The 18,485-nt window shown below is 40.1% G+C and overlaps 1 long non-coding RNA gene across 1 annotated transcript in view; it reads left to right on the top strand.

Moving 5' to 3' along the window:
- LOC143694898 (uncharacterized) overlaps positions 1 to 18,485 on the top strand; it is an 85,679-nt gene that overhangs the window by 53,273 nt on the left and 13,921 nt on the right. Inside the window, exon 13 of the long non-coding RNA XR_013183696.1 lies at positions 1,980 to 2,072. This is a non-coding gene — a long non-coding RNA (uncharacterized LOC143694898). The remainder of the gene's footprint in view (positions 1 to 1,979; positions 2,073 to 18,485) is intronic.

An 18,485-nucleotide genomic window follows, 5' to 3' on the forward strand; every position in this document is an offset into this window, starting at 1 on the left:
AGTATAATAAAACCCAGACACAAGTCTGAAAAATTCATTAGTTTCTGCCATGACTAAAATAAGCACTGTCTAGGAAAACTACTTTGCAATGGTAATGAAAAGCAAGTGGAAAAGCAAGTGTTAGCACCAGTGCTGCAATGTGAAATAATTTCTGTATACTCAGATCTGTCATTGTGAACAATGTTGTTGATTATAAACCACATCAAATTCCCAGTCCCCCTAGACATGTGTTTTATTTTGCAGTTTTTCTGGTAATTATGAAATCAACAGAATACTATCAAGTTTTACCACAATTAAGCTAAATATATACTTAAATGATATAACATAGTTGGTAATTGCAATATCTCTCTGACTTCCTTCCAAGGAACACTCGGCATCATTTCTGGAGCATTTTCAGGGGTGGCTGCTAATGATAATGATGATGCTGAGCTCTCTCATAATTTTGTACTTTCAAAGGTACTTCAAACCAATTTAGAATCAAGATTTGACCTGCAGAGCTTCAATTCTTGTGAGCTGATAAGACAAGGCTCCTAGGCTGAGTGGATTTTATGGCCTCCTCAGTGTGTGGGGGTTTGATGGAGGAGAGGGTGGCGCAGAGTTACAGCCCTGTGAGCAGCTCACTGAGAACAGGTCTGGATCAGTCACTTGTGAGATAGTGCTCACCTGTAAAGCCATCTCCATGCCATTGTGCTGAACACCTTTGGGCTCCAGGAGATAAAAATGCTTGTCTTGGGTCCTCAGTGAGGGGGCAGCTGTGTGCTACAGCCCTTCCAGCAATTGCCGCTCGCTCAGGGGCTGGCCAGGCTGTCATGTTGGTGATGGGCCTGGGAGGCAGGAGGTTTGTTCCAGTACCTTCCTCCAAGTTTGACAGATGCATAAATAGCTCAAGAGACTGCTCAGTATTTCCCACCAAAGTGGGACTCTCCCTACATTGGCAGCTTTGTCTTCCTGTAGCTGATCATTGCTGCCATTCTGGCCACCGGAATTGAGCGTGTGCTCCAAATTTCTGTTTACAGTCGCTGGAATCCACTTTGTAAGAAAAGATAAGGCAAGTTTGTTTGTACTTCTACCATCAAATTAACATTTATATATTTCTTCAGAAAGATAAAAACTCAATGAACTTGATGATCTAGGAGGTCTTTCCTGACCTTATTGATTCTAAAATGATTCTTATTACCTCATTTTAAATATCCTGTCTCCATCTAACCTTGCTTACTATATATGATACCATTTGTCAGAGAGGTAGTTTTCTGTCTAACTGAATACTACCTTTTAAATAATTTGGTTTAATAATTGACATTTTTTTCAGGTCACTGAAAGGCAAAGGTCAGACAAAGCAAAGACAGATCATATGTAATTCAAAGGCTGTTTGCCCAACTAAAATTAGAAATTGGGATTGGTTTGGCACAAAGATACTATTATGACTATTATGACCGTATATTAAACAGTTTTTCTTAACTGAATTAGATAGATTAGACAAGTAATAGAGTTTATAATAAAAAATGCAGAGTTTTTAAAGTTTCTTGGTTTACAAGTGTAATGAGCCAGGTTTTATTTGATGTTAAGTAGTATGCAAGTTGATATATTTTGGAACATGTGACAACATGTTCAGATTCCTTCTAGAATATGAAATTGTCACCATGATTCTAAAAGCAGCTCTTACGGGTCCAAAACTTTTGGAAGAAAAACCAAAACCTTGGAAGTAAAAGTTCACTAAAAGAAAAAGAAGTGTTTCCTCTATGTCTTTTAAACAACAGTCAAGAAAAGAAAAAGCATTTAATCTTTCCCCCTTTTATAATGCCTTCTGGAAGCACAGCATCTCCTATCTGTTTCCCAGTTTGTGGATATAGAGAGTATCTTTGCCTTTTGCTCTTGCCTGCTAAAATCAGCCGGTGCAGTTAGGTGGTGGGTGTAACCACCTGGGGATTTAGTATGGTAAATATAGCACTTAGAAGCTTTTTGTTTTCTCTTTTCTTCAGAAAACAGTGAGATCTCTGCTCTTAAGGTTGTCTTCATTAAAATGTCCACTGGGTGACTATGTTAAAGAAATGAAGAATGAACAGGGAGAAAAGGTAATTACAAGAAAAAGTGAATTTCTAACCATATGCAGAACTACATCTATCACAGTGGATGTGTATTTTTCATTACCTACATGAGATAAAGATTTCTCAGCTCAGCTGCATGAAAGGGATTGTTTTATGTCCATTGAAAGATGTCTATTTCTATTGGACTTTCTGATTAGCCTGTGATGTTCCCTGGTTGATTAGTTCCCAAAACTTTTCCACATTGAGAGCTCATCATTCATACCCTGTGCATGTCCCAGAACCTCTCCCTTGACCAGGGGTAGACAGCTCATTTTTTGCCAGTTACTGGCATGCACAGTCCAAGCTGAAGCTCAGAGTTTTTGTCTCTCAACCACTACAAAACTTCTGGGCAAACATAGCCTTGTTTTTAAACCATTTCAAGCAACACTGAGTTCAGCAGAGGTTAGCTTCCTTCCTTTTTCCAGTTTTCTGAATGAATTTTACAGCTTGAACTGTGTGCTCTGAGCTTCTGAAGGCAGACTGCTGCTATTGGCAGTGTGACTGCTTTACATAAAGTTTGGCTACACCCCTGTTGCATTGCAGGGACACTCTGCTGTCCAGGGATAATCCAGAAATTGCACACTGGGACTACAAGTACCCATCACTGTGATTATGAAGACTTAATCGTCAGTTTTGGTGTCTACCTTACATGGACCTATCTAAAACTATTTTTGTGCTATATTCCAAAAAACTTCCACTCAGGTCCAGTTCTTTTTTCCCTCTGCTTATCTCATTTTCCATTGTCATGAAATAAGAGCAGAAGCCCAGGCACTATTTCACACAGCTTAATAGATTTGACAGACAATATTGTCCAAGAAAAATCTTGACATGTTGCATTTGTAGGAGAAATGATTCAGGTAGTAAGAGACCATGACTTTGAAATCTTTCTCTGCTGAACATAATTATATATTAACTAATTCTGCTAATGCAAGAAAATATTTATAGGCTGGTATAAGGCTTCATTTCTTTGCCATAAGACTCTGCTTTGCTTTGTGTGGAGAACCCAGCCACAGTGAGCTGGGACTGCTTGAGGCAAACTTAGCAAGTTTATGCTGTGCTGTCCCTCATGGGAATGTTTCTCTCATGAACAAAATTGTCTTTACTCCTCTATGCAGTTATTTTACCATAGAGATTACTCTGAGCAAGTAAACAAAGTGAACCTCTTCCTTCACTATCCTGCCTGATAAATAGGTTCCTATATCTGCAAAGTTAAATGATAGAATCAGGACAAACAGAAAATGTTTTACATTTTGCAGGCACAGAGACAAGTAGCTGACCATTTCTGGTGAATTTATTTTCAACTTCCTTGGGAAGATTAAGCTAGCTGGAGAGTCTTCAGAAACATTGAGCCACTCAGAGGGGCTTTCTGCCTGTTGTTTTCTGTATTAAGATTTTGGCTTGGGCTTCAAGAGCCTCCACAGAATTTTCTGCTCTGCTTTCCTCAGACCAGCAGCCTTCAATCCAAGGAGTGATCATTTAGTCAGAGCAGAGACTGAGCTTTCATAGCCAAAACAAGGGTCTTGATTGCCCCACATGTGTAGTTCCTGTCTTCTTCCCAACAGCTTTTTAGAGACAGCAAAATAAAAAACATGGGAGAAAGAGAATCTCAGTGGGGATGGTCCAACCACATCAGTTTTCTGACAGCTTAACCAGAAACCCACTGTTTTCTGACAGTGCAGCTGTCAGTGTGTGGGGTAACTCAGTAAAAGGCCACCCCTAAGTGCTCTTAGGTCAGCTGGGAGGAGTCAGGTGTAGCTCTTGAAAAGCAAAAAGGACCAAAGGGGTCCAATACATTTGCATTTAGCATGACCATACAACTGTAAAATAAAGGGAATTCCCAAAGGAAACCCTTTTTGTAACACAAACACTGAGCCATGCAAACATCTGGCAAGGCTGAGGGTCCAGCTCCCTGGGCTGAGCATCACAACACCAGGGGTAATGTCAGGCTGTCAGACACTGCTACTGTCACCACCCTAGTACTGAAAAGATCTGTGAATTTCACTAGTTTACAGAAACTGTCAATGAATATCTTAATCCATAAGCATAGAAAACACAACTCTTTTACCATGCAATTGTGGAAGCTAATCCCTGGCAAGGTCATTACTTTCACCACTTCCCTTGTAATCCCCCTCATACACATACAGAATAAGGCTCTGAAGCCTAATCTTTTCAATGCTGAAAATGAGACTTTTATGCAAACTGATAAAAGTTCTTTGTTTGATTTATCTGTAAACCAAAATAGTCTGGTAGTTTGCCTTGAAGTTAAAAGAAAAAAACATACTCTGTCAAATCCTGTGTATTCCTTTTTATGTATTTTGTCATTTCCCCTCTATTAACTCTGTCCTAAGGTTGAAAAGAAGAGTGCACTCCAGCTTCCATTTACATACTGTACTTTAGCTTTGACTCTTTTTTTGCAACCTGTTAAATTTATTGACTATAAGCCCCTTGAGCTATTGAAGAGTATGCAGCTTACATTAGATATCTTTTGAAAGATGCTACTGGTAGGCTGTTTTAATGTGTTTGCTCTCTCCAGATACAATTTGTCTTACATATTCATTGGTTTTTAGTGCCAAGACCAGTTTCTTCATTGTAGCTGTTGTTTGGAAGTCTCACTCAGATATTAAGGTTTAGTAATTTTTCAGTGCTGCTCAAGGGATCTGAGTGTCAAATGAAATAATGAGTGGGAATTTGGGCATTGAAAACCCCTAAGCAGCTGGCTTTGGAGATCTCCATTAAAAAAAAAAAAAGGATATAATTCAAGATGGCATGAAAGACACTTTGGGACATCTAGGATGTTTTATATGTACAAATAGAGCTGGCCAAAAAGTAGTACTTTCCATTCACTGACAATTATATTTCATTTTAATTTCAAGATTTCATATAGCCTAAAAGTCAGAGAAAATTTCATTTGCAAAATGCTAGCACATGGAGCTGGGAAAACAGAATGTGTTCCCCTGCATTCTGCAGCTGCTTTTTCTAGTGATGGAGCTGACTGGAATACTGATTTCTTTAAGCAAGGGCTCTGGGTGGGAAGGATCTCTTTTCAGATTAGTCAGGGCTTTCAGGTGCTCAGTTTCACAGGAGAGAGTCCAGAATCCTGGAGAGAGATCTCAGGGCACCCAGACTTCTCTTGTGAGGCTGGTCTGGAGTGTGGGAAGGGGATGCTGTGTGCAGTGTGGTTCTGGCTCTCACTGATAGGAGCCCAGTCCTTCTCCATGCCCTGATGAGAGCTTTGGAATATCATTTGTTCCACAGTACAGGTGTTTGCACCTGGAATCTGACCAGGCAGGACACCCACACAGCATGGATTTCACAGTACAGACAGCTGGATTGGGATTTTCAGAATTGTGCTGTCATAAATCTCCTGCCTGGTCATCTTAAACATGAGCTGTAACATTCCTCAGTTGGTAGCCAGCACCCCAAAATCTGTTGTGCCTCTGGGACAGAACTTGGACTTCCCTTCAGATTGTCTGCATCCTGCTCCGTGTGCAGTCACTTGTGTTGGATCCTGAGGCAGATCTCTGCTGTGGTGTATTTTTATTTCTAGAAAATCCATACCAAAAGTCAAACTCCTTTCTCTCTGAAGCTCCAGGCACTGGCCTCTGCCTCCAGTGATATTCAGGTGAGATCTCTGTGCACTGCAGCCCACGCTCTTACCAGCTCATGCCAAGCTTCCAGTTCTTCCATCCAGATGTTCATACCTTCCAAATCTGTTTTTCTGAGGAACACCTGTGGCCCCAACAAGTACAGAAAAAGAAAGGTAATTCAGTGAGTGTTTCACATGGAAAGCACTAATTGTACTTTGGCTTTCAGTGAAAGAAGATGGGGAGGTCATGGTGTCCCCATCCCCACCTGTTGGTTTAGACCCTCTGTGGCCACATCATTGTGGGGGTGATCTCTCTCTACAGGGAAACCAGGAGAGCCTAAAATATTTCCATGGCATTGTTTCATAGCACCTGAAAGCTTTTACAGGCACAGATGTTGCAGCTATTAATGAAATAAATGTAGTTTAAGTTACATTTACTCTATAGTGGGAGTGGAAGAGGGATATATTTTGGCTTATAGTGCACATGTCAAGTAAATGCAATTGTCTATGTCTGAAGTTTTATTGTCCCCATCATCATAATTAACTTAAGTAAAACTGTATTTAGCTTGCATATGACTTCAATTTGCTGCAAAGTAAATCACCAAATAAATCAATAATTTACAACCTAACAAACAGCACAGAGTTTTCCAAAAGAAAAAACAAACAAACAAGCAAGCCATTATGCCTGGGCTTTTCTGAATGCAGCACTGCTCCTTGCTTTGCTTCTCTGAGAGGAATGTGACAATTTCCAACAGCAGACATTTTCACTCAAGCAAGCAGGAATCTTGTAAAACCAAACAGATAATGACACAAAACAAAGCTTTGATTAGAAGCCTGTGAATAATGGTCCTTTTCACATATCCAATGTCTAGGATGTTTAACATATTTTACATTTAGAATATATCAAGCAAGTTGCCCTGATTAGAATTTGGTATCAAGAGAAACACATTTTATTAGACAGGGAGCGTGTCAGGGCTTGGTGCCAATCGCCTGCAACGAGTTATGTTACAAACACATCCAACACCCACATTTGGAGAAGTGCAAGAGTGAACATGTTTCTTATGTTCCTCTTTCCTGCTCTGTTTTCCTACAAAAATCATAAGAGGCAAGTGGAAGTTATCTCTTGGTTCCTACATAGAAATAAAAAGGTGAAAGAAATTTTCCATGGCATAAAGAAATCACAAGTTTACATTGTTGAAAATTGGTGTTGGGCTTGGATGCTTTTGTACAAGTCATTGCTATGGAGACTGTATTAATTGGCTGCATTTCTCATGTGGGGGTAGGTAATACTCAGTGAACTCAAAAGGTGGAGAAAAATAATTTTGATATGTGTTAAATTAGCTGGTGTTTCGTGTTGCCAGGAGTGTAGCAGGGACCAAAAGCATAACAAGAGTCTGAAACTTGGGGATATTTAGAATAAAGAGAACATCCATAGGTGAAGTATTTAAAATGAGTTTGGAACCAGGGGCTGTTAATCCTAATTTCAGAAAGAATAAAACTCCCTCATGTTTCATTTCACAGCATGAGCCATATATTTTCCTGATGAATGTTGGAAAGGTATTTTGACTGTACCCATCTAAATCCACATTTATCATGGAGATTAGGCACCTTGCTCTAGAAGTTCTAGTTCTGGCTAACAATGGGGAATAGTTACTAGAAGAGATGACCCACTACCCTGGGTAGAGGAAGGATTTTATACAGCTTCTACACTGGTTGGTGCCCTTTGTGTAATTCTCAACATATTTGCTGCAAAAAGCTACTTATCTTACTCTCATGTGGTATTACAGTAATCATTGTACGTTTAAGATATAAATATTTTACAGAGGATCAATGCAAAATTATCTTGATATGTTTGTGTCTATAAGCAATGAAAAGATATCCTTTAGAATATGACACATTTTGTTTTCTGCACTATGTGTTAACATGAAGAAAAATTGGGACTGTGTGCAACTCCCTGAAGTCAGAAGTAGGAATATAATTATGTATCAGAAGAAGAACATTTTAAAGGTTAAAATTACATTGTATTTCCATAGATAGAGATGTTTGTATTTCATTAACTAAAATGACTTTCTTGTCTCTCAACACTTCAGGAAAGAAATTATTTTTGCATTTGTTTTGGGATGAGTGAATATCATCCCAAATCTTTTATTTGCATCAGTGTGCAATGTGCCATTTTCTCAAATGAGGGCTGGGTGTATTTGCAGAGCAGACACAGAAGTGTGGCTGATTACCTCACCATTTCTTTGTACCCAGCATAGATGGAGGTGAATTAGAACACATCAGCAGGAGGGGATTTTATTTTCTTCCCAACCAAAGCATCAAAGAATCCCAGAGCCCAGTTTAAGCAACTCAGACTGAAAATGGACTGGACTGATTTTTTTCTTCCTGGTTCCAGTAAATACTTGTGTATTACTTATAGTGAGATTCTTTCAGGAGAGATGCTGAGAGCTGTAAACACCCATGTTGAAGATAATGCTCAGTAACCAGACTCAGGCCTTTCATGCAGCTGCAAGATTTGCTGAGCAGAGCTGTGAGAAAATAGCAGGGTTTGCAAAAGCCCAGGTATGGATACAGGTATACAGGCAAAAAGTCTATTTACCAATACATCTTCTTTCTGTTTAGAGACCTACAGTACATTCCAGTGTGTGCCAGCACAGCTCCACCTGCAGACAAAACACTTCAAACATGAACAAGGTGAAAGATGGCTAATTAATTAGGCTCTATGTCTCAGAGCATTACAGTTTGGTGTTCCTTATCCCTCCTGGGGTGCAGGTTATTGATACTGAGAGATTTACTTCCTGACTCTGCAGTTTTAATTCCTGTTGTGTACATGATGCTAAGCCATGTCCCTGATTGCCCAGAGCAGAGAGAGTTTGAAGAAAGCCAAAGGAAACAGCTGGAGCCACCTTAGTGCTGGCAGCAGGCAGTGTGCTCTGAATGCTCCATGAAATGAGATTTAGGTGCATGCAGCACTTGCTGCTCTGACACCAGCCCCTCACTAACCAGGACCTGGGCAGGAGACACAGCAGAAGGTTGTGCCTGGTTTCTGCTGATAGTTATGAGCAGCTTGATATTTTCAGCATTTTATGTCAGAAGTCTGTTCCCTGGAGAAATTATGGGTGTGTCTAATCAAAAAGTGATCTCTTAACACTTCCCAAGACCTTGTTTTCTATTGCAGAGGTATTGCCCATGGTAATAGTTGCTATTATCTGTCACAGACCACTGAAATCCTCATTTCCAGTGAAAACACACTGGTCTAGACAGCACTTTGGCAGAAAGCATTTCTTTCCTTTGGCATGAGGTGTAAAGGGGAGAGAGAAACAGGGATAGGAAAATAAATGAGACCTCATGTTGCCAAGGTTGCTCTTCTAGAAAGCCAAGATGTGGGTCACATCTTTGGTGTGACCTGAACAGATCAGGGGTCACTGAATGATTGATTCAGAGAATTGTGCAATCATAGAATGGTTTGGGGTGGAAGGACCTTCCAATGTCATCCAGTTCAACTCCCTGTAATGAGCAGGGCACCTTCCCCTACATCAGGCTGCTCAGAGCCCTGTCCAAGCTGATTTTTCTAGGAATGGGGCAACCACCACAACTCTGGCAACCTGTAGCACTGTTTCATTTTGAGGTGAGGAATTTGAGAGTCCAGCTCCTGCCTTCTGGTCATCTTCCTTTCCAGTGGAACTTGGCCATGTTAGGGTTAGGGTAGGGTAGTATGTCATGCTTTTTTTGTTGTTGTTGGTTGGTTGGATGATTTTTGGTTAGATTTTTTTTTCTTTAGCTGTTGTCAGCTTTCTGATAGAGATGAGGAGTATTTTGTATCTTTAATAACTGCTGCAGGCAGGAAATTCTGCTGCCTCACCCTGGCAACCTCACTAACCAGCAATCTGCCTATTCTCTGTGTCATTTCTGTAGTGTAATGGGCATTTCTTTGTGACACATACAACATTTGTTGCTACTTTCTTGCAGCTGTGTGAAGCTCCTGTTTGACATATGTTTCCATGGAATTAGTTAAACTGTGCAACGAACAGATTCTCTGTTTCTGCTCAGTGTAGCAGGGAAGGTAAAGGTTATCCCCACCATAGGACACGGGGAGGAGTGGTCACTCCTCCAAGCTGCTTCTGGAGCTGCGCTGATGGTGTTTGGTGAAGCAAATCTGCTGCAAATTACAGCATGTGGTTATAGATCAATTTATGCTCCTGCCTGCTGCCAACAATGTGCTGTGCACCAATGGAGCTAACTGGGTAAACAGGCACTCTAGTAACTGAAAATAACCAAGGGTTGTTGAAAGGAATAATTAATTAATGTTTGTAAAGCACTTAGAAACTGAAAAGCACCTTATTAGTGCTAAGTGTTCAGGGGCCTGGCTTTCTCATCAGAAGGTAAAGTCCTTGTCTTTGTTAGTCTTAACTGAACAAAGCATTAAGGGTATAAAGCCTTTGTGTCTAATGTCCTCAGTCAGGTGTTTTTGTGCCTGGCAGTCATTAGGATGCAGTAAGTAAACAAGAAGAAACTATAAATGGCCTGAATCAGCCCATTTCCACTGATGCCAGCAGAATCAAGTTGATTTACATTAGCTGAAGATCAGCCAGGGAGAATCCAAAGCACAGCTCCTCTTCTTGCTGTCAGGCTCAGCCAGAGCCAGCCACTGGTTTATTCTCTGCAGCTCCTGCCTTTGTGAGCCCAGCTGCCAGGAATGAGCACAAAACTGTATTAGGGCACAGGGTTCCCTGTGCAGCGAGGTGGGCAAAGTGGATGGCTCAGATTTGCTCCCTGGGGCAGGCAGCAGGTAAATGAACATTGTCTCTTGGTGGAGAGAAGGAATCCCATTTATCAGCTGTGCCATGAAGGGCTGAAAGGGGGGCACCTATGGCTGACCCTGTCCCAGAGCTCAGCAACATGGAGAGTAAGAATCTCTGCCTTTACTTCAAAAGTGCCTTGGCTCCCTCAAAACAACCTCAACTCTTCCTGATGCAGAAGTCACTGACTGAAGGGGGGATTTAGTGAGAAGGCTAAGAGGGATGTGAGCCACCCAGAACAGAACCATCTGGGGAGATGTGGATGTTCCTGGGAATGTGATCCAGCCCCAGCAGCCCTCAGCTCCTGCCACACACAGTGTGGGGCACCAGACCTTCTGTGCAGCCATCCAAGGGCTGCTCTGCTCCTCCAGGAAGGTGCAGCTCACAGTCAGCATTCCTATCTGCCTAAGAGGGTGCCCATCTGTACTTCACTCTCTGTAAATAGATCAGAAGCTGTGGGAGCAGGAAAAGGGGAAGGAGAGGGGAAACAATCTTATGGAGCACAGGGAGCTGCTGAAAATATTTAAGACTAATTGGCCAGAGAGCACAGAGAAAAGCACTGGCCTGTCCATCACAGCACACACTTTTAAGATTTTTGTATCCCTTTACCACACAAGTTTCCTTTCTTCAGCCAGATTTTTTCAGGCTAAATTTGATTATATTGAGCATCTGTTTCATATTTATGAGTATCCAGGACCTCCATCACTCACATTGAACTTCCAGATGAATGAAAAACCCAATAATGTGCCCATTTATGGTGCATGAGCAGTGTGTCCACATAGGCATCACACACAGTCACTGCCAGGAGTGCTGGGAGAGGGAATCCAGTCTTTGATCACTTGGGTGTTTCTTCTCACAGGAGATCAGTAGCCCTTTTTTTTCTTCTGGACTAATTGGCAGAGTAAGAAAGGTTACCTGCCAAGAAAATCCAATTAATCAGCCCTTGCTGCTCCTGAATAAAGCTCCATGGCTGACAAAGGGTAGCAGTCAGAGAGAATCAAAATAAGCCACCAGGACATCAGATATTCTGTTTTTTCAATCTCTGCACCAGCCTAGGGCAGAGTATGTTTGGCTCACTTCAGTGGCAGTGCTGGAACACAGAGTGCCAGGATACCCCTCCGTGATGTCTCTGGAAGAGCTGAGCATTACTAGGATTGGTTAACAGTTATCTTTGTGATTAGCCATCTGTTACAGATCCATTTATTGAATCTGAGAGGGGACAGAACCCTTGCATATCCTGCTTGCTCCTCACTTTGCTTGAGCTCACCATAGGGAGCTCTGTGCAAAATGCATAAAAAACAAAAGAAAAAAAAAGCTTTTTTTAAAGGGAAAAAATTGTTGTGGCTCTATGAATAGTAAAAGTCATTATCATTTGTCTTTATCAAGATCACAGGATTAGAGCACTGGATAATTTCTTTCTGGAGGTTGGAATAAGAAATTGAGAGGTCTCAGAAGTCCAAGCAAGATTCTGGAGCTGCTCACTTGACTCCAGTAACCTCTTGCCCCACAAATCCATAGCTATGGAAGGGAAAACTTGGTGTCAAATCCTTACATACCCCGAGTCTGTTTTCAGCCAAAGTATCCAAGTTTAGAAATTTAAGAGAGCCAAAGGCTTTGTTTCTAAGTAGATCTAAGTAGATTTCTGAATCCAGATGAAGTGATTTGGGTGACACACCCAAAGAGTCCAGCACAGGCAAATGACCCAATAGAAAGTTCACAGATGTCAAGGCAGAAGGTGAATTTGTGATAATTAATTCTTTCTCCTGGGTTATGAGCTGCTAATTGACTTGGCAGCAGCACCATCACTGTGATTCATTGGCTCTTGGATTTTAGGCCAGAAGCAGCAATGATGATGGTCTGGTCCTACTGCCTGCAAAGCAAAGCCCACAGAACTTCACCTGATGCTCTCTCCACCAGCCCCCCAAATTCTGCTTAAATTACCATTTTTATTGAAAAACCAAGCTTATTAAACAGCTATGCAATAGAAAACGCGTGGGGTGCTTGGTAAGTAGATTTAAAGGTAATTGTTTTTTTAAATTTTGCAGCTTATTTTTCGTATCATATTTATATTGATATTTCCATACGATTCTATTTCTTTTTTGTTTCTTTTTGTCTAAATGAACCCCCAGGAAAATTAGGAAAACAGACAAAAATTTTGGTTTTGTTTTTTTAATTTTTAAATTAATCAGAGGTGTCCTCAGTGCATGAAATGGAACAGTTTAGCTCTCAAGTAGTTATGATACAGGTATCCAGGTGAGCCAGCAGTCACAAAGATGTTATTTCCTTGTTATGTCATGATCATATCACATACCTGTCTCATCTGTAAATAGAATATTAACCACCAAGAACCTTCAGAATCTGGGAGAAAACATGGTGAGTTCCCAAAGGTGCAAGTGGACTTGTTTGTGTTTATAAATAAGCCACCAAGCTGATGTGATTAAACAGTTACTCCATCAGTGTCTTGGCCCTTCTTTTCTCCATCTGGTAGGCAGGCAGGCAGATTAAATATATGCCATGTGTTTGTTTTCCCTCTACAAAATGAGCTCTGTTAGGATTTCTTGTCACCATGAAGTGGTACCTACCAACGATACCAAACATTTAGATTTATGTTAAAAAATGAGGAGTTACCAGGAATTCAATGACATGCCACCCAAAGCACAGTATTTTATTAAAGGAGATGGCAACAAACCATAATTTTTATTTAAAAAAAGCTCAATTACAGACTTTAGAGAAAATTAAATTTATCATTGAGCCTCAGTGTTTTGAAGCTACCAGTTGATTCCTGGAAGTGACTTTGAAATGAGTTTTGGGAAATCATTTTAGTATTGACTTGGGCCATAACGGTTGGCTGTTGCTTTTTTGTATAAGATTGATTAAATTACTCTGAACAAGCTCCAAGTACGTGTCCCTCTCTAAGGCCAGTTGTGAATATGACCATAATACACTCTCTAAAACATATTTCAGAAAGTAAATAATCTCTAAAACTGGAAGAACATCAATGCACTCTTCCAAGAATAAGCAAATGAACTTGGTTCCTTGTCTCAACATACATCACTTCTTTTTTAATGCTTCCTGCTTCCTCTAGTTCCAAAAAACTGGGATTATTTGCTAGATTTCCTCTTTAGACTACAATAGGAGATAATTTTTGACTAGGTCTTAAAGAAAGAACTAGCTAAGAAATAAGTGTATAATGTGAGATTCAATTTTATCATTGTCTAATGAGAACTGCCAGTTGTTCTACTGATTTCAGCCTTTATCTCCCCTCTGAAATGTAGTTATTCCTTCATACATCAGCAAACTCAAGTGAAATCAGGGCCACATAATAGCAGGTTCTCTACAAGCACATGGGAATGAATGATCTTAATCTAAAAAAAGTTTGAAAATTAATGCCAAATATGTGAAGATACAACTTATCCTCAGCTGCTGAGTGGGCCTGGTCTGGAGGCAGGAGAGGAACCCAGGTCTTTGAAGACCCAAACTCTATCCAGTGAGCTCTGCTCCCAAAACACTGGCTGTTCTGAGTTTTTATCAAATCTAAGGTATGTGCTTCAAAAGCCAAAATAAAATGACAAATTTAAATGACAGAATTAAATTAAATACATGGCAAAGAAAACCCCAAGAGGTCACTGGTCATGGTTTCCACAAAGCCAGGAACAAGAGAGACAGCAAAGAACAGCAAAAGAATAGGAGCAAGAGGAAGAAAACAGGAAGAATTTAACATGATCAGCTGCATAGAAAGATTCTTGAATGGTGACATGGGATTTGCAGGCAAGATTCAAGAAAAACAACAGTTTGTGGGATAACAACCTTCCAAAGAACAGCCTGCTGCACTTCCCAAATGTTCTGAGTTCCCATCTGAGATGGAGTAGGCTATTTGGGGAACAAAGGATTCCTCTTCTAAGGAAATCTGGTTCAATAAGGGTAAGGATTTCTAGGATGCTGATATGAAGGATTTCTATTTCTCTGGCACGAGGCCAAAAGGTCTGGGCCTTGGTTGAGCGGCAGATGAGGTTGGCTTGCAAAGGTTGAGATTTTCTGTTCTTCTTAAGTGTCTTTAACTCCTGCTGACAAGAGTAATCTGAGTCCTCAGAGGCCTTGGGCAAGCAGGAAACCTGCAGGGAGCAGGTGAAGCTGGAGTTGGAAGAGTGAGTAACTGCAATATTCTATAATTACTTCCACAAATGCTCTCCTTCCAGTAGTCTCTTGTTCAAGGAAAAATATTTGGGTACAACTCATAGGGGGAATTGTAATCTATTTCAAGAGTGGAATCTATTCTCTATTTCAGTACCTGATGTGAAAGGAGTTGTTTACCATTCTTCTTGACCTCACTTTCTTTCTTGCTGAATTAGACCCTTTAACAAGACCAAGTGATGTAGTTTCTATACAGAAAACTTTGAAATGAAGCAGAATTGTTGTACCTTGTTCAAAGCCTCCTTTCAGGAGAAACTTGACTAACACAGGGAGACTTCCATGAAATTTGTTCCCCAAACTGTTTTTGTGAGAAAAGAGTTTATTGTTTCTTTGATTGCTTGTTTTAATGTTTATTGTGTTTTAATTTCAAAATATCGGCTTTTCTTTTTAAATTGTGCTTTGCCCACAAATATTCCTGTGAAGGAGCCCAGTATTATGGTCAGCTCTACTCTACAGGGAGGAACAACAGATGCTTCAATGACATTCTTTAGGTGTATTTTTTGGTTACTAGGAGTCATTTCAATAGAGGCACACACAATATTCAGCGTGCTTTGCTCAGAGCCTGTGCCTGCCATGGGAGATCATCCAGCTCTGTGACCGTGAGAGACAACAGAAAAGCAAAAGGAATAGAAATAAGAGAAGGAAAGAGAATAAATGTAGGCAAGGAAAGCTCAGAAGAGGCATTTCTAGTTCTTTAAGGGATTTCCAGTGTTGATCTGTAGAAAATTTTCATCCACATCCAAACTGGCAGAAAAGCCATCACTGACCCCCAGCAGCTGAGATAGCAGCATGGGCCAGGCTACACCAGGGACTGGGATCAGACATTAAGGAACACACAGACCCTTACTTATGAGAGTCCATAGGAATTATGCACTTTAATTTACTTAGAGCTAAAAATTAATACCATTTACATTTCCACCACTGAGGATACAAGTTCTCCAGTCTTTAGTCAATGCCACTGTTAAATAAATGAATCAGACACGTTTGAAAAATGAAAAAAAAGCCCCCACCTTGGAATGCTAGCTCAAGCATTTTTTTCAAATCTAATACTTACTGCTTGCCCTTATTAACTATTAACTGAAAATTCCTTAAAATATGTCAGCAGAGATACTTATTGCTGTTAACATCATTATGGGAGATTCAGCATCTAAAAGCTCTTAGCCTGCATTGTGTGCCAGAAGTGTGGGAAAGAACAGCTGGAGAGAATTTTGTGGAGCTGCCTGTTTGAGGGTGTCTTGTCCTCTGTAATGAGAGAGGTTTTGCAGGTTGAGTCACAAAAAGGAAATAATAGTCTTTGTTTTACTATTGTGGCAAGTGCCAAACCTGGTGAATAATGTAGATAATGTTTTGGAAATTTGAAGTGGAGACTAATGTATGTTTAATGTCAGTTCCACTGTTTTCCTTTCCTGTTGCTCTGCACAAGTGCCATAGTGTTTCTCAGAAGTAAAAAAAAAGTACAGAACAATGTCTCGAGCAAGGACTGAGTTACAGTTTTTATCTTGCACTTGTGGCTGTTTGGTTTTGAACTTATTTTATATATTTCCTAAGCAAAATAAACTGATCACAGTCTTCAGACTTTTGGGGTTTGTTTGTCCTCAGTTGCATCTTTAGATATTTAATAGAGTATAGATTAAAAATGTACTCTCACAATCAAAATTGTAATTATTCCCATCTCTCTTCTTCTTCTCTCTCTCTCTCTTTTTTGGAAACAAACAAACAAAAGATGCAACTTATTCTGTCTTTATGCATAGATGTTTGTTAAAACTCCTGTTGTTCTTGATGCTTCTCAACTCCTGCCAATTTGTCCACGTTTTTTTTGTTTAGGTTTTCAGTTTGTTTTTCTCTCAAGATACTTTAGTCCTGAGTGATGTCCTCTGGATGAGACTTTTATCAGTGCCAAGCACCAAAGAATAATAACCTCCCATGTTTTATATGTGTCAGTGGTGTTACCAAGGAGCAAGATGAGATTTGCACAGCCCTGCACTGTTCACAAGCACTTCAGCTCTGTTCTTCTCTTGTCATCCTGAGCAGGACATTGCCACTTGCCCAATGTCATCTCCTTGTATCTTGACCATCTTTCCAATTTATCAAGATCATTTTGAATCTTAATTCTGGCTTCAAGAATGTTGTCACCCTTGATGGTTTAATGTACACTGTAAATTTTACATGAGTACATCTTCCATCATTTAAGCTAATGAAAACACTGACAGGCCTCTGTCTGAAATACCTGCCTACTTTTAGATAAAGTATTAAATCTTCTAGGAAAGTGCATTTTCAGACACTTTGGTACTATTGTGGATTAGTGTTAGTAGGTATTTTTTCACCTTGATTTTATGTATGCTGGATTCTCAGGGTAAATAGAGGTGCTCCCTTCTGTATCTATCCTCTAAACAGTTATTTGGCCAAACAACATATTGAGTCTTTTGTGGATTTTTTTTTTTTTTTTTTTTTTTTTACAAATCCCTGAGTATTTTTCTTCTAAAGTCTCCTGTCTGATTTCTGTGCTGTGGTTGCAGCAAATAAGATGGAGGGCTTGAGGGTTTTACTGTTGTGCCACTTTAGGTGATTGAAGATATGAACAAAAAATTTTCAAAGTGTCTGTATAACCACCCACGGAATAGGCTTAATGCATTCATTCAGGCTGCTTTTCTGAGAATTAATTTACATTTCATATATTTTAGAGTCTCACATGGAAGGATATTTTTATGATGACTTTTAATACAGTAATTTGATGAGATCATAAGGATTTACTTTGGAAGGATTTATAATTAATTTCTGCATATAAAGAAGGTATCATTCCACAAGTGTGAAATTTTTATTTATTTGTTCCCTATAATATTTCATGAAGGAGACAGGAGGATAAGTACAATTAAAGAGCCATAGGATCTTCTGGTCTCTTCTTTCCCTGTCTTGTGACTGCTAATAAAAAATTTTCAGTGGAAAATCTGTGAAGAAGGAGAAAGAATCCATGTCTCTTTAAGAAGCAAGAATTAAATTATGAAAAAATCCTGGATTCCATACACTGTGTTAAACTTCCTCTTGTCCTTTCCATGTTAATTTATATTCTACCCTGTCCTAGATACAAGATCTTTTCCCCAAACTGCCTTCAATAATACAGAACATTGTTCAAGGGAAGATTTTGCTTCTTTCTTTCTCTCTGTTGAATGTGTGATGAAAAAGTTGAATAGCAGTCAAGCAAATGCATTTTTAGGAAAACCTTGTGGGGGGTCAGAGAACAGGCACTGACAAACAGCTGAGTCACCTCCTCCTGCCATCTCAAGTGTCCTCAGGAACCCAGAACAGTCCTGCTGAAAGCAAAACCTGCTTCACTGGTGTACTACATCTGTCTGGGGCATCATCAGAGGAATTCCTGACAAATCTTTGGGGGAAGGACAAGATAATTAAGGAACTGACTTTGGGATGTGAGCTCTTAACTTGTGCACTGAGCTCAGTGGAGCAGGAGACTTGTAAATGTCACCGTCAAACCAGATATTTATTAGTTGGAGCTGACACACTCCAACTTCCCAGGAAATGGTGAGAAAATATTCCCTATCACTTGAGGCTTTTGAAACTGCAGCAGATTGAACATGGCCTGAAAAAAAAGATCCTCTTGAGCTGAGTGCTCTTATAAAAGGGACGGGGGTAGTGATGAGATGAGCAGTTTTGGTTTTTTCCCTCCTGATTCTGCCCTACTTTCCTGCCACCACCTCCAAGAGACTATTGGTTGTTTCTACAGTCAAAATTGTTTCCAAGGTGCTGTGGGGTAAGTGGGAAACTTGACTTACACAGTAATGAGTATTGGCCAAAGAGCAAAATAATGGGAAC

The sequence above is a fragment of the Agelaius phoeniceus genome, chromosome 10, assembly GCF_051311805.1.
Source record: "Agelaius phoeniceus isolate bAgePho1 chromosome 10, bAgePho1.hap1, whole genome shotgun sequence".
Classification (NCBI taxonomy): domain Eukaryota; kingdom Metazoa; phylum Chordata; class Aves; order Passeriformes; family Icteridae; genus Agelaius; species Agelaius phoeniceus.